Source organism: Oncorhynchus masou, chromosome 12, assembly GCF_036934945.1.
Source record: "Oncorhynchus masou masou isolate Uvic2021 chromosome 12, UVic_Omas_1.1, whole genome shotgun sequence".
In the NCBI taxonomy this organism is placed as follows: Eukaryota; Metazoa; Chordata; class Actinopteri; order Salmoniformes; family Salmonidae; genus Oncorhynchus; species Oncorhynchus masou.
In genome coordinates, this window is record NC_088223.1 from 66,627,048 (window position 1) to 66,643,523 (window position 16,476).

General features: G+C 41.6%; 1 pseudogene; it reads right to left on the minus strand.

Annotated features, from left to right (window-relative positions):
- Window positions 1-13,724, minus strand: part of LOC135549387 (integrator complex subunit 2-like) — a 49,466-nt pseudogene extending 35,742 nt beyond the window's left edge.
- Between the last annotated feature and the right edge of the window lie 2,752 nt (window positions 13,725-16,476).

Consider the following 16,476-nt stretch of genomic DNA (forward strand, 5'->3'; position numbering starts at 1 on the left):
TTGGGCGTCCTGGAGCCTTCTTCACAACAATTAAACCGCTCTCCTTGAAGTTCTTGATGATCTGATAAATGGGTGATTTAGGTGCAATCTTACTGGCAGCAATATCCTTGCCCGTGAAGCCCTTTTTGTGCAAAGCAATGATGACAGCACGTATTTCCTTGCAGGTAACCATGGTTGACAGAGGAAGATCAATGATTCCAAGCACCACCCTCCTTTCAAAGCTTCCAGTCTGTTATTTGAACACAATTAGCATGACAGAGTGATCTCCAGCCTTGTCCTCTTCACTCACACCTGTGTTAACGAGAGAATCACTGACATGATGTCAGCTGATCCTTTTGTGGCAGGGCTGAAATGCAGTGGAAATGTTTGGGGGGGATTCAGACCATTTGCATGACAAAGAGGGTCTTTGCAATTCATTTGATCACTCTTCATAACATTCTGGAGTACATGCAAATTGCCATTATACAAACCGAGGCAGCAGATTTTATGAAAATGTATATTTGTGTCATTCTCAAAACGTTTGACCTCGACTGTACACCACAGAAGAGCAACTATTATTTACATCGTCAACATAGAAATTACTACAAAACATAGTGTGACCTTTTATTTTCCAAGATATGGCTACTATATTATGATAACTACATCCGATCGATTTGGATACTGCTTTAGAGTAGATTTCTTCAGAATCAGTAAAGACGAGATTAATACATGTGGATAATTTAATTCCTGTGCTATTTGTAAATACCCTGGTAGGTTGACTGATATCCTGAACCAGGTTGCAGGCACTGGTTACAGTTTGGAGCTTTTTCTTGAATGGGCAGCTTGATGAAAGCCAGTCAATACTTAGGTCACGCAGAAAAGATACCCCTCTGTTGATATCACATACAATATCAAGCATTTCACACATAATATCCAGATATTGACTGTTAGCACTTGGCGGTCTATAGCAGCGTCCCACAAGAACGGCCTTTAGTTGAGGCAGGTGAACCTGTAGCCATATTACTTCAACAGCATTTGAAATGAGATCCTCTAAGCAGATATGTGACTGAATATAAAACGGCACCACAACCACCGTTGGGATTCCTACCTCTTCTCAAGATGTTGAAACAATGCATTGCTAACACTGTATCAAAAGGTATTATCTAAGTCAGTTTCAGAAATGGTCAATATATGAATGTTATCTGCACTAGCACGTTATCGATTTCATGAACCTTGCTTCTTAAGCTAAATATGTTAATGTAGGCAATTTTTTGCACATTTCTGGGATTCTTGATTGTATTTATTGCTTTACTGGGAGGCTTATCAGCAGTAGACATGACTGATATTTTTGTTTGAGCTGTACAGAGTGAGCTGCACTGAGGGGCCTTCCTACTAGGGCAAACTGCCTCAGTGTTAACAGTATAACTCAGGTTCATAAACAGATGATTACTGCACACAATAGCCGTAGGACTGACAGAGGCATTTCAGGGGAGTTAGAGGGACATACAGTGCATTCGGAAAGTATTCAGACCCCTTGACTTTTTCCACATTTTGTTACGTTACATCCTTATTAAAAAAATGTATTAAATTGTCAATATACACACACACAATACCCTACAATTACGAAGCAAAAACAGGTTTAGAAATGTTATTCAAAAATTCAGCTGAAATATCACATTTACATAAGTATTCAGACCCTTTACTCAGTGATTTGTTGAAGCACTGTTGGCAGCAATTATAGCCTCAAGTCTTCTTGGGTTTGATGCTACAAGCTTGGCACACCTATATTTGGGGAGTTTCTCACATTCTTCTCTGCAGATCCTCTCAAGCTATGTCAGGTTGGATGGGAAGCGTCGCTGCACACTTATTTTTAAGTCTCTCCAGAGATGTTCGATCGGGTTCAAGTCCAGGCTCTAGCTGGACCTTGAGACTTGTCCCGAAGCCTCTCCTGCATTGTCTGTGTGCTTAGAGTCATTCACCTGAGGTCCTGAGTACTCTGAAGCAGGTTTTCGTCAAGGAACTCTCCCTCAATCCTTAGTCTCCTAGTCCCTACCGCTGAAAAATATCCCCACAGCATGATGCAGCTGCCACCACCATGCATCACCGTAGGGATGGTACCAGGTTTCCTCCAGATGGCATTCAGGCCAAAGAGTTAAATCTTGGTTTCATCAGACCAGAGAATCTTGTTTCTCATGGTCTGAGTGTATTTAAGTGCCTTTTGGCAAAATCCAAGCAGGCTGTCATGTGCCTTTTACTAAGAGTGGCTTCTGTCTGGCCACTCTACCATAAAGGCATTATTGGTGGAGTGCTGCAGAGTGACCATCGGGTTCTTGATCAACTCCCTGACAAACAACCTTCTCCCATGATTGCTCAGTTTAAACGGCAGCCAGCTCTAGGATGAGCCTCGGTGGTTCCAAACTTCTTCCATTTAAGAATGATGGAGGTCACTGTGTTCTTGGGGACCTTCAATGCTGCAGAAATGTGTTGGTGTCCTTCTCCAGATCTGTGCCTTGACACAATACGGACAATTCCTTCAACCTCATGGCTTGGTTTTTGCCATTAAGGGGTATTGTGTGTAGATTGATGAGAATTTTTTTTATTTAACCCATTTTAAAATAAGGCTGTGATGTAACAAGATGTGTAAAAAGTCAGAGTTTGAATACTTTCAGAATGCACTGTAAATGTGGTTTCTAACATTATGACCGCCAACACCCCACTATGACAACTCAGCCACACAATGGTAGGGATTATCTGAGCAGGGCTTGGGTCACTGAAGTCAAAACAAATTGGGTAAGTGTGTAAAGTTCAAATATGTATGGCCCTATATGTTACTGTAGGCAGTGGTCTGTGTTTCTCACCAGTTGTCCGTTGCATATGAACAGGCTGAACCAAGTGCGTACTTTCCCATTGGTGCCCAGCAGCAGGCCACTGATGTAGGACACCAGAGGGCTGACCGCATCGGCCACGTCAGGCTTATAGTCCAGGGTCAGGGCCACACCCAGACCTGGCAGGTGACACTCCTCCACCTGGAGACAGGGGACACACATAGAATGAGTGAGGTTTTCTATAGATTCACGGCGGTTCTCTTCAGGGCAGCAAACAGAGCTGGCATTGGCACAACTTAAAGCGGCAATCAGCAATTGCTACATCCATTTTTTTATATGTACCCATTGATTCTTGAAGAATATAACTTCTAAATGCCTCATGGGCCTAGTCGAACTTTCGTACCCCATAAGGAACCCAAAATATAAGCTTGTTTTACTCAATTTATCCAGCCCCATCCCTCAGCTTTTTATTGAAACAGACAAGGGGAAAATGCTTTGTCATTGTTTTTACTGCTGATTGTCACTTTTAAAAAGGTTTAATAAGAGAGGAGCTGTACTGTGCTGGCCTGGTTACATATCCAACCTAGCTGGAACTGTGCTGAAAGAACAAATGGTTCAGGTCAGCGCGATAGTGTGAAAATGATGTAAGACAGACTCACCACCATGGCTCTGATGTTGAGAGCCTGGGAGGGGGTTTATCTGACACAGCTTCCTCAGTGCTTCTGTCCTGCACCTCCCACCCTTGCTCTCCTCATCCTGACATTCCCCATTCTTCATTAGGCCCCTGCACACACAGTAGAGATATTGGTTCCAACATCATGTAGAGCAGGGTTATTTTCTGAGGATATGGAAAGCTTTATGGAATTCTAAAGCACATTTAAAAAAAATTAAAAAAGAGTTTTGAAATAATGGGATTTGATCGGATTATTCAATTAATCCATTGTTTAATTTAGCAGAGTAGGCACTTATTGGTACTTGAACGTTGGAATAATAACAAAGGACATCAGTATTTTCAAAGACGCATGAAGACATTGTTCCATGTTTTTATAGACCACAGTGCTCCACTTATTAACCTTCTCTCAAAGATCTGCACTATTACTCCCACCAGAGCATTTTATTGTCTATTTGTGATGCCTTCCATGTCAGTAGCAGTGCATTATGTCATAGCTGACGGACTGCTTACAGAAATACAATGAACCATGGTATCATTACTCATTTATTTGCCTGTAATAAGATCTAATAGCTCTCAAAAGCTACTGCACTTTAACAGGGCTTCTCTTTTTGGCCTGTTCTTAACTGCAGCTGTCAGTTTAAAAGGCTAAATGTTTATGGTCAACTGAGATGGTGACTGAAAGGATATTAGCTTCCATCTCCGCTACTTACAGAGAATTGCATATGCCATAAAATACTCAGAGCAACTGAGTTAGTTACCGCTTCATGTTATAGGCTAGGCCATGCAATGCCTCGAGACAGGGTCCATTTCCCGACCGTTTCACCAACTTAAAGTGATTCATTTAAATGCGATACAATAAAAGAGGCCAATTCCAATAACAAGCCATGAGGATTCACTAATGTTCAGCACTATGTAATGTAACGCTGCCTACCGACTGACTTCTTCATCCCTTCTCGCCTCGCTAACGCAAATAAGCTATTGACTCAGACCTGAGCCCTGGGGGATAAGGAGGCACTAGAGAGACAACTAGAGGCGCTAGATCTCCATTTCCTCCTTCATAATGTGTATTTTAAAGCAGAGAACACACACACCGGCCCTGTAGCGAGACAATCATACGCATCATCAATATTATAAGGAGAATACATTAACATTAGACAAGTCCTACCTCCTGGGGTTGAAACATTGTCCAACTACGAGTGGAAATACCTAATTGGGTGAGAAAAAAAAACAGGAAATAGCCAGCCAACGTCAATAATTCTCTGCCTAGAATTACAATGAGATCTATTAGATTAAGTATACTCCCTCTAGGATGATTTTGCCAAGCATATGTCAGGCTCCGGGCTCAATAAAACCAAATAGCCATTAATACTAATGGATTAGTTGACTAATGAAAGCTAAACAGTTTGTGCACCATACTATAAGAGCCCAAACATACAAGTAGCTACAACCCAATATGGCGACCGGATATGGGCGAATGTGGGTGGAAAGCGAATCAGTTAATTGGGCAGATTTGTCACTCAATTGACACACGTCAATTTGGATCTGTTTGGATAGTAGCCGGGATTTTGAGGTGTCTGATACGTCATGACAGTTTGTGATGGAACAATTGAAGAACATATGCACTTCCAGAATTGTTTGGCGAGCTGCTCATAGGTGGCTGTGAGCTACTGGTAGCTCGCGATCAACTTGTTGGAGATAGAGAGATGCATGTACCTGCTTGTGGTATACAGAGGACACCTGCAACTTATTCCACGTATACAGAGCACTCAAAGAACTCAGGCGACTTTAGGAACCATACCTCATTGGAATCAGCCACCTGGAAGACAAAACATGAAATATAAACTGAGCAAGAAAAACTGGGTGTACACTAACGACAGGCCAAATCAACCACTTGAATGTTACATGTAGGTCAAATCAAATTTGATTAGTCACATGTGCCGAATACAATAGGTTACAATGAAATGCTTACAAGCCCCTAACCAACAGAGCAGTTAAAAAAAAAATATGGATCAGAATAAGAGATAAAAGTAACAAGTCATTAAAGAATAGCAGTAAAAATAAAACAACATAAACAGGGGGGTGCTGGTACAGAGTCAATGTACAGGGGTACTGGTTAGTTGAGGTCGTATGTACATGTAAGTAGAGGTAATTAAAGTGACTATGCATAGATGACAACAGAGAGTGGCAGTGGTGTGGAGAGGGAGGGGGGCAATACAAATAGTCTGGGTAGCCATTTGACTAGATGTCAGGAGTCTTATGGCTTGGGGGGGGGGGGGGGTAGAAGCTGTTTAGAAGCCTCTTGGACCTAGACTTGGCGCTCCGGTACCACTTGCCGTGCAGTAGCAGAGAGAACAGTCTATGACTAGGGTGGCTTGAGTCTTGGACAATTTTTAGTGCCTTCCTCTTGACACCGCCTGGTATAGAAGTCATAGATGGCAGGAAGCTTGGCCCCAGTGATGTAGTACACACTACCCTCTGTACTGCCTTGCGGTCGGAGACCGAGCAGTTGCCATACCAGGCAGTGATGCAACCAGTTAGGATGCTCAATGATGCAGCTGTAGCACCCAGGGGAAGCAGTGAGGGGAGAGACCTGAACCTTAAGTCACTGTTCTAGCAGGCTACCACCCACTCTACCTTGCACCTTAGAGAGACTGCTGCCCTATGTACATAGTCATTGAACACTGGTCAATTGAATAATATACTGTATTGTAGTCATGGCTCATCCTATATAACTACTGCTGTACACACTTTGTCTATTCATATACTGTCCAGGCTGACTTACACACCATTATTCCGGTCTCTGACATTGCTCATTCTGATATTTCTTAATTTAAATGTTTGCTGGATTGTGCGTGTGTTGTGCTGTTTTGTATTGCTAGGTATTTACTGCACAAGCATTTCACTGCACCTGCAATAACATTTGCAAATCTGTGCATGCAACTAATAAACTTTGATTTGACATTACCTTGTTCATGAGTCTCTTGAGAGGGTCACTGTGTTCAAAAAAATAATAATGTCATTCTGCCCCTGAACAAGGCAGTTAATCCACTGTTCCTAGGCCATCATTGAAAATAAGAATTTGTTCTTAATTGACTTGCCTATGTAACAGTTTTCTGTAGGCGAAGGAGCGTCGGACCAAAATGCAGCGTGTAGATTGCGATCCATGTTTAATCAAAAAAAGTAACACAAATCTAAATACTACAAAAACGTAACAAAAACCAAAACAGCCTATACTTGTGTAAACTAACACAGCAACAGGAATAAGGACAATCACCCACGAAACACACAAAGAATATGGCTACCTAAATATGGTTCCCAATCAGAGACAACGATAATCACCTGACTCTGATTGAGAACCGCCTCAGGCAGCCAATGACTATACTATACACCCACCACAACCCCAAGACGAAACACACCACAAATAAACCCATGTCACACCCTGGCCTGACCCAATAAATGAAGATAAACATAATAAATATAGACCAGGGCGTGACAGCCTAGTTAAATAAAGGTTAAATAAAAATAAAATAAACTCCAGGGTGAGGACATTCTGCAGCTGAGACACCAGGATGCTCTCTCCATTATAGCCACCAGCCTTGTGCCTATCAGAGAACACCCCTACATCAGAACTGTCAGCCTCTCTACCGTTCTCACATGCTAAACAAACTTTTACTCTGCTAAACAAAAAGAGACAAAAACTATTTATTTAGTTTTGATTCTCCAAGTATATTCACACAGAAAAATATTTTTACTCCAGTCTAAAAGGTTATGTAACCGAGGTTAGTTTTATGTGAATTGAGTGTCCTTGAGTGTTATAATATACGAGTTTACTAGTGTCTCTCAGATGTTAGCAGGTCATTCAAAAGGTTTAACCTGAGTTGCTGCTCCTTCCTGGCATCCTGCTCCAGAGCATGGAAGTCAATAGACAGGAGGGCCATGATGGAGTTGACAGCCTCCACCCCAGATAGCAGGCGCAAGATGAGCTTCTCGTCCTGGGCCCAGGCCTGGCTCTGGTCTGCTGGGAAACATAGAGCCATACGAACCAGGCAGGGTAGCAGCAGCCTCCGCTCTGGGTCACTCAGTGCAGCCAGACACACCACATCCACCTTCTGCATGGCCTCAAAGGCATACAGGCCAACAAACTTCAGCTCTGCACTCTCTGACATCTCTGCTGTTTGTCTGGGACAGGGTCCACACCTGTGAGAGAATGAGATGGGGACCTAATGAGGTTTCTTACATACCGCACCCCGCCGACTACCATCCGCTACTGCAAGAGCAAGAACTGATCCCAAACCAAACTGCAGTCTGTTATTTTAGGTGTAGCCTATGTGAAGCAGCTCACTTGCCAGCCATGATTCCAGCAATATTGTGCCCTTTAGGCAATATCAAATGCGTAAAATATCTCAATAAATTGGTGAAATTACCAGAGATTCTCACATAGTATGATAGGCTATCTGTATTACTGTGCTATATCCGCCAATATACTAGATGTATTGAAGTTTGAAGAGACTTTCTCTTGAACTATTTTCTATAGCCTAGTTATTGGGAGTGGGACGATTTTCAGAAAGGAAAATACGGGTAATCAATATATTTTTTTAGGCAATGTAGTAAACTACAGCCTAATCATATTTAGGAAGTACATTTACTTGGAAAGATAAGTGCCCCGTGCTTCTCCGCCCATGTATAGGCTATATAGTCTACTCTATTTAATTGAGACCACACACGCACCTGATCTCGCGGGTATGGCTGCTGAACTTAAAGCAGCAAAAATGATGACAGCGACCCTTGCTACGTTTTGAATATAGGATATAGCCTAACTTTTAGGAGGCCCACTTGCAGACAAAGACATATAAATGAGTAATCAATACTTATTGGAAATTAAAAGGCGCAACGCTCGCTCACCATAGTAGCGCGCGTTGTGCCTCCTTAATAAATACACTGCTCAAAAAAATAAAGGGAACACTAAAATAACACATCCTAGATCTGAATGAATGAAAAATTATTATTCAATATTTTTTTCTTTACATAGTATGTGCTGACAACAAAATCACACAAAAATTATCAATGGAAATCAAATTTATCAACCCATAGAAGTCTGGATTTGGAGTCACACTCAAAATTAAAGTGGAAAACCACACTACAGGCTGATCCAACTTTGATGTAATGTCCTTAAAATAAGTCAAAATGAGGCTCAGTAGTGTGTGTGGCATCCATGTGCCTGTATGACCTCCCTACAACGCCTGGGCATGCTCCTGATGAGGTGGCGGATGGTCTCCTGAGGGATCTCCTCCCAGACCTGGACTAAAGCATCCGTCAACTCCTGGACAGTCTGTGGTGCAACGTGGCGTTGGTGGATGGAGCGAGACATGATGTCCCAGATGTGCTCAATTGGATTCAGGTCTGGGGAACGGGCGGGCCAGTCCATAGCATCAAAGCCTTCCTCTTGCAAGAACTGCTGACACACTCCAGCCACATGAGGTCTAGCATTGTCTTGCATTAGGAGGAACCCAGGGCCAACCGCTCCAGCATATGGTCTCACAAGGCGGAATGAGGATCTCATCTCGGTACCTAATGGCAGTCAGGCTACCTCTGGTGAGCACATGGAGGGCTGTGCGGCCCCCCAAAGAAATACCACTCCACACCATGACTGACCCACCGCCAAACCGGTCATGCTGGAGGATGTTGCAGGCAGCAAAACGTTCTCCACGGCGTTTGACGTCTCCGGTTTGACGTCTGTCACATGTGCTCAGTGCTGCTTTCATCTGTGAAGAGCACAGGGCGCCAGTGGCAAATTTGCCAATCTTGGTGTTCTCTGGAAAATGCCAAACGTCCTGCACAGTGTTGGGCTGTAAGCACAACCCCCCCCTGTGGACGTCGGGCCCTCATACCACCCTCATGGAGTCTGTTTCTGACCGTTTGAGCAGACACATGCACATTTGTGGCCTGCTGGAGGTAATTTTGCAGGGCTCTGGCAGTGCCCCTCCTGCTCCTCCTTGCACAAAGGCGGAGGTAGCGGTCCTGCTGCTGGGTTGTTGCCCTCCTACACGTCTCCTGATGTACTGGCCTGTCTGGACACTACGCTGACAGACACAGCAAACCTTCTTGCCACAGCTCGCATTGATGTGCCATCCTGGATGAGCTGCACTACCTGAGCCACTTGTGTGGGTTGTAGACTCTGTCTCATGCAACCACTAGAGTGAAAGCACCGCCAGCATTCAAAAGTAACCAAAACCAAGCCAGGAAGCATAGGAACTGAGAAGTGGTCTGTGGTCACCACCTGCAGAACCACTCCTTTATTGGGGGTGTCTTGCTAATTGCCTATAATTTCCACCTGTTGTCTATTCCATTTGGACAACAGCATGTGAAATTTATTGTCAATCAGTGTTGCTTCCTAAGTGGACAGTTTGATTTCACAGAAGTGTGATTGACTTGGAGTTACATTGTGTTGTTTAAGTGTTCCCTTTATTTTTTTGAGCAGTGTATATTTTTTTACCCCTTTTTCATGGTATCCAACTGGTAGTTAAAGTGTTGTCTCATCGCTGCAATGTCCTCCGAAACACAACCCAACCAAGCTGCATTGCTTCTTGACACAATGCCCACTTAACCCAGAAGCACCAATGTGTCAGAGGAAACACTGTACACCTGTCAGCATGCACTGGGCACGGCCCACCACATGATGGGACAAGGACATCCCTGCCGGCCAACCCCTAACCCAGACAACACTGGGCCAATTGTGCACTGCCCCATGGGTCTCCCGGTCTCGAACCCAGAATCTCTAGAGGCACAGCTCGCAATGCAGTGCCTTAGACCACTGCGCCACTCAGGAGGCTGACTGACTTTCTTGATGTCTATAGTATTCTCTCTGGTATGCAATCTGGTATGCAATCTGGTTTCCATCAAGGTTATGGATGTGTCACTGCAACCTTAAAGGTCCTCAATGATGTCACCATTGCCCTTGATTCTAAGAAATGTCGTGCTGCTATTTTTATTGACTTGGCCAAAGCTTTTGATATGGTAGACAATTCCATGTTTGTCGGACGGCTAAGGAGTATTGGTGTTTCTGATGGGTTTATGGCCTGGTTTGCTAACTACCTCTCTCAAAGAATGCAGTGTATTTAGTCAGAAAATCTGCTGTCTCTAAAGTACATGTATGTTTTGCCAAAATTATATAATTACTCCTATCTAAACAGGGATTGTTTCAATTGTTGCGTGGATTGTTTCAATTTGGGTTGTGCGCCTGGCAATATGTCTAACTGATTGAGCGGTTGTCTGCGAAAAGCATCTAAAATATGTGTTAAGATAATGTGTCTCGAGTATAATTTAAAACGTTGTATCAAGAAGGGGGGGGGGTGTGGTGAATATATGGTGCATCTCCAGAATGCATGAATATGTAGGGAGGAATAGGATATTTTCTTCTGTTTTTATTTGTCGATTTGTTGACTTTTTTACTTAGTTGATGATGGAAGTTATAGGCCAACTGCTGCATTGGCCTATAGGCTATCTTTGAGTTCTATGCTCTCATTTATTGAGCTGCAATAGATCACAGTGTCCATGTAGCAGAGGCTAGTTGAATTTAAACTTTTAGATTTTTATAACTTTACTTCAGATTTGTATGATTAACCACATGACAATGATTTTGAGAAACAAAAACATTATTATTGTAATGAAACTGTTCCACGAAAATGTGCTTATATAAATATTCATAAGGCAGATCGGGCTCTGGATGGGTTCTTCATAGTAATAATGACAGACTGGTTACAGTCATTAACTAAACTGTAATATTGTGTTGGATTGCAGGCTCTGGATGGGTTCTTCATAGTAATGACAGACTGGTTCCAGTCATTAACTAAACTGTAATGTTGTGTTGGATTGCAGGCTCTGGATGGGTTCTTCATAGTAATAATGACAGACTGGTTCCAGTCATTAACTAAACTGTAATGTTGTGTTGGATTGCAGGCTCTGGATGGGTTCTTCATAGTAATAATGACAGACTGGTTACAGTCATTAACTAAACTGTAATGTTGTGTTGGATTGCAGGCTCTGGATGGGTTCTTCATAGTAATGACAGACTGGTTACAGTCATTAACTAAACTGTAATATTGTGTTGGATTGCAGGCTCTGGATGGGTTCTTCATAGTAATAATGACAGACTGGTTACAGTCATTAACTAAACTGTAATATTGTGTTGGATTGCAGGCTCTGGATGGGTTCTTCATTAATAGTAATTGTGTTAATGACATAGTAATAAGACTGGTTCCAGTCATTAACTAAACTGTAATATTGTGTTGGATTGCAGGCTCTGGATGGGTTCTTCATAGTAATAATGACAGAGTCATTAATAAACTGTAATATTGTGTTGGATTGCAGGCTCTGGATGGGTTCTTCATAGTAATAATGACAGACAGTCATTAACTAAACTGTAATATTGTGTTGGATTGCAGGCTCTGGATGGGTTCTTCATAGTAATAATGACAGACTGGTTCCAGTCATTAACTAAACTGTAATGTTGTGTTGGATTGCAGGCTCTGGATGGGTTCTTCATAGTAATAATGACAGACTGGTTACAGTCATTAACTAAACTGTAATATTGTGTTGGATTGCAGGCTCTGGATGGGTTCTTCATAGTAATAATGACAGACTGGTTACAGTCATTAACTAAACTGTAATATTGTGTTGGATTGCAGGCTCTGGATGGGTTCTTCATAGTAATAATGACAGACTGGTTCCAGTCATTAACTAAACTGTAATATTGTGTTGGATTGCAGGCTCTGGATGGGTTCTTCATAGTAATAATGACAGACTGGTTACAGTCATTAACTAAACTGTAATATTGTGTTGGATTGCAGGCTCTGGATGGGTTCTTCATAGTAATAATGACAGACTGGTTCCAGTCATTAACTAAACTGTAATATTGTGTTGGATTGCAGGCTCTGGATGGGTTCTGGTTCCAGTCATTAACTAAAGTAATAATGACAGACTGGTTCCAGTCATTAACTAAACTGTAATATTGTGTTGGATTGCAGGCTCTGGATGGGTTCTTCATAAACTGTAATAATGACAGAATGGTTCCAGTCATTAACTAAACTGTAATATTGTGTTGGATTGCAGGCTCTGGATGGGTTCTTCATAGTAATGACAGACTGGTTACAGTCATTAACTAAACTGTAATATTGTGTTGGATTGACTGGATGGGTTCTTCATAGTAATAAAGACAGACTGGTTACAGTCATTAACTAAACTGTAATATTGTGTTGGATTGCAGGCTCTGGATGGGTTCTTCATAGTAATAATGACAGATGGTTCCAGTCATTAACTAAACTGTAATATTGTGTTGGATTGCAGGCTCTGGATGGGTTCTTCATAGTAATAATGACAGACTGGTTACAGTCATTAACTAAACTGTAATATTGTGTTGGATTGCAGGCTCTGGATGGGTTCTTCATAGTAATAATGACAGACTTCATAGTAATAATGACAGAATGGTTCCAGTCATTAACTAAACTGTAATATTGTGTTGGATTGCAGGCTCTGGATGGGTTCTTCATAGTAATAATGACAGACTGGTTCCAGTCATTAACTAAACTGTAATATTGTGTTGGATTGCAGGCTCATGGGTTCTTCATAGTAATAATGACAGAGGGTAATAATGACAGACTGGTTCCAGTCATTAACTAAACTGTAATATTGTGTTGGATTGCAGGCTCTGGATGGGTTCTTCATAGTAATAATGACAGACTGGTTCCAGTCATTAACTAAACTGTAATATTGTGTTGGATTGCAGGCTCTGGAGTAATGACAGACTGGTTACAGTCATTAACTAAACTGTAATGTTGTGTTGGAAGACAGAATGGTTCCAGTCATTAACTAAACTGTAATATTGTGTTGGATTGCAGGCTCTGGATGGGTTCTTCATAGTAATAATGACAGACTGGTTACAGTCATTAACTAAACTGTAATGTTGTGTTGGATTGCAGGCTCTGGATGGGTTCTTCATAGTAATAATGACAGACTGGTTCCAGTCATTAACTAAACTGTAATATTGTGTTGGATTGCAGGCTCTGGATGGGTTCTTCATAGTAATAATGACAGACTGGTTCCAGTCATTAACTAAACTGTAATATTGTGTTGGATTGCAGGCTCTGGATGGGTTCTTCATAGTAATAATGACAGACTGGTTCCAGTCATTAACTAAACTGTAATATTGTGTTGGATTGCAGGCTCTGGATGATGACAGACTGGTTCTTCATAGGCTCTGGATGGGTAATAATGACAGACTGGTTCCAGTCATTAACTAAACTGTAATATTGTGTTGGATTGCAGGCTCTGGATGGGTTCTTCATAGTAATAATCAGACTGGTTAGTGTTGGATTGCAGGCTCTGGATGGGTTCTTCATAGTAATAAACAGACTGGTTCCAGTCAACTAAACTGTGTCTGAGACAGACTAGTAATAATGACAGACTGGTTCCAGTCATTAACTAAACTGTAATGTTGTGTTGGATTGCAGGCTCTGGATGGGTTCTTCATAGTAATAATGACAGACTGGTTCCAGTCATTAACTAAACTGTAATATTGTGTTGGATTGCAGGCTCTGGATGGGTTCTTCATAGTAATAATGACAGACTGGTTCCAGTCATTAACTAAACTGTAATGTTGTGTTGGATTGCAGGCTCTGGATGGGTTCTTCGTAGTAATAATGACAGATTGGTCACAGACCCGTTCTTGCGCCAGGTCTGGAATTTATTGCGGCCAGCAGGTCAAGGGAACAAATCACGCAGAAAAACGAATCATGACTCTCGAGTCAGTTAAAAGAGTCATTCAAAAAGAACAAATCGTTATTTGGTAGGGGCCAAAAGGAGTGGTTTGGGATTCTCATGCTACGTTCAAAACAACTGGGAACTTAGAAAAATACGAGGTCAAATCACGATGTCAGTGATCTTCAGGTCGGAAAGTTGGAGCTCTAGAAAGAGGCCAGTGAACTCACTGAAGTCTGAGATTTTCGAGTTCCCTGTTGTTTTGAACGACAGTAATGTTGACTGCTTGAACAAAAATCATGTCATCAAAGGTCCCGATGTTGCTTCGCACCAACGGCATGCAGCCATCACCTGTATTGTGGGAGGAACTATTTGTCAACCAAACACTCGATTTGGACTATGAACAAAACAGAAAGGTAATGTAGCACTATATATATATATATATATATATTTTTATATATATATATATATTTTATATATATATATATATATATATATATATATATGAATAGAGGTCTATTTACACACAAAAGCAGACCATAGTAGTACATCTTGATTAAAAAAAATGTATTGCAAGTATATGCATGAATACACCATGCGGTGTCAAATTTGAAAATACAAGATATGATGTTCCTCTGCACAAATAAACATTGCATATCCAATGGGCACACATCCATTTGGCCAAAGTTATTCATTTACACCACACAGAAGTCAAATGGAGTTGGTCCAAATTAGAGGTCCACGGATTAATCGGAATGGCCGATTAATTAGGGCCGATTTCAAGTTTTCATAATCGTCGGAAATCGGTATTTTTGGGCGCTGATTATTCTTATTTTTTTACACCTTTATTTCATCTTTATTTAACTAGGCAAGTCAGTTAAGAACACATTCTTATGTTCAATGACGGCCTTGGAACGGTGCGTTAACTGCCTCGTTCAGGGGTAGAAAGACAGATTTTCACCTTGTCAGCTCAGGGAACCAATCTTGCAACCTTACAGTTAACTAGTCCCAACGCAATAACGACCTGCCTCTCTCTCGTTGCACTCCACAAGGAGACTGCCTATTACGCAAATGCAGTAAGCCAAGGTACGTTTCTAGCTAGCATTACATTTATCTTATAAAAAACAATCAATCATAATCACTAGTTAACGACACATTGTTGATGATATTACTATATATTATCTAGCGTATCCCGCGTTGCATAAATCCAACTGAGCATACAAGTATCTGACTGAGCGGTGGTAGGCAGAAGCAGGCTCGTAAACATTCATTCAAACAACACTTTCGTGCGTTTTGCCAGCAGCTCTTCGTTGTGCATCAAGCATTGCGCCGTTTATGACTTCAAACCTATCAACTCCCGAGATGAGGCTGGTGTGACCAAGGTGAAATGGCTGGCTAGTTAGCGCGCTAATAGCGTTTCAAACTTCACTCGCTCTGAGCCTTGGGGTGGTTGTTTCCCTTGCTCTGCATGGGTAACGCTGCTTCGATGTGGTGGCTGTTGTCGTTGTGTTGCTGGTTCGAGCCCAGGGAGGAGTGAGGAGAGGGACGGAAGCTATACTGTTACACTGGCAATACTAAAGTGCCTATAAGAACATCCAATAGTCAAAGGTTAATGAAATACAAATGGTGTAGAGGGAAATAGTCCTACAACATAAAACGTCTTACCTGGGAATATTGAAGACTCATGTTAAAAGGAACCACCAGCTTTCATATGTTCTCATGTTCTGAGCAAGGAACTGAAACGTTAGCTTTCTTACATAGCACATATTGCACTTTTACGTTCTTCTCCAACACTTTGTTTTTACATTATTTAAACCAAATTGAACATGTTTCATTGTCTACTTGAGGCTAAATTGATTTTATTGATGTATTAAATCAAGTTAAAATAAGTGTTCATTCAGTATTGTTGTAATTGTCATAATTACAAATACATTTTTTAAAATATATTTTTTAAATCGGCCGATTAATCAGTATCGGCTTTTTTGGTCATACAATAATCGGTTTTAGTGTTGAAAAATTCAATCGGTTGACCTCTAGTCCAAATGCATCTGTTATCACTCAGAAATGGTGCCAAAAAGCAAAACCTCAAGAGCAAATTGGGATTTGTATGGATAAGAAGAGGTATAGAGGGATGTGCTGAATCTGAAAGGAACCATTCTTGTTCTATTCTTTTTTCTTTCTCCATCAAGATCTGTCACCAGACAGGTGTCAAACGTGAGGTCAGCTACATCCAAGAGAAGCCAATAG